Source organism: Eumetopias jubatus, unplaced genomic scaffold (genome assembly GCF_037043125.1).
Source record: "Eumetopias jubatus isolate StellerSeaLion01/CBP00866 unplaced genomic scaffold, mEumJub1_p1.0 scaffold_1, whole genome shotgun sequence".
NCBI lineage: Eukaryota > Metazoa > Chordata > Mammalia > Carnivora > Otariidae > Eumetopias > Eumetopias jubatus.
Window position 1 is genome coordinate 183,194,284 of NW_028274807.1, and position 715 is coordinate 183,194,998.

At 38.0% G+C, this 715-nt stretch overlaps 1 non-coding gene across 1 annotated transcript; it reads left to right on the top strand.

Moving 5' to 3' along the window:
- Positions 1-218: 218 nt before the first annotated feature.
- Positions 219-325, top strand: LOC114214689 (U6 spliceosomal RNA). Its single transcript, XR_003610470.1, has one exon. It is a non-coding gene; the product is annotated as a U6 spliceosomal RNA (small nuclear RNA).
- The last annotated feature ends 390 nt before the right edge of the window (positions 326-715 follow it).

The window sequence follows — 715 nt, forward strand, 5'->3', positions numbered from 1 at the left end:
TTACGAGAAGTGGTTACATTTCCAGCCTGGCCTTCCAAACTTACCCAGCCAGTAACTTTGCTAGAATAAAGTATATTCACAATGGGTTGATATCACTTTGATGTACATGGCTAAACAAAGTGGAAGAAAGAAAATTGAATAATAATTTCTTTTTTAAAAAATGTGTCTTGAAGGCTCATGCTTTGGGGAAAAAAAGTTTTAAAACAAAAGAGGTGTGTGTGTTCACTTCAGCAGCACATATACCAAAATTGGAATGATACAGAGAAGATTAGCATGGCCCCTGGGCAAGGATGACACACAAATTCTTAAAATTTATGAAAATCTTAAAATAGATGAAAATTTTAGGAAGATTCTAAAGCAGATTTGGGGAGAAATCTGAATCTTTAGGATACTATCCCCGACTCAGAAAACATGCTTAAGCCAGGGATCACCAGGAAAGTTTTGGTGTTCATGGGATTAATTCTCCCCGACCTCATTCTCTGGTCATATCATGACCTCCTCCATGGGCAACAGATACATGTTGATCTACCCTCATGGCATCCCTTCCTTCTTTTGTTGGTGATAGCATCTCAATATACCTTTAGAGCAAATATTCCTACTCTTCTCACAATTTATGTAGTTTACATAGAACTGACTCCATCTCTGGGGTTAAGAAATGTAACCAGGAATTTAGGCCAGTCTGAGCATTCCAGTTCCCAGCTGATTGATTGTTCCA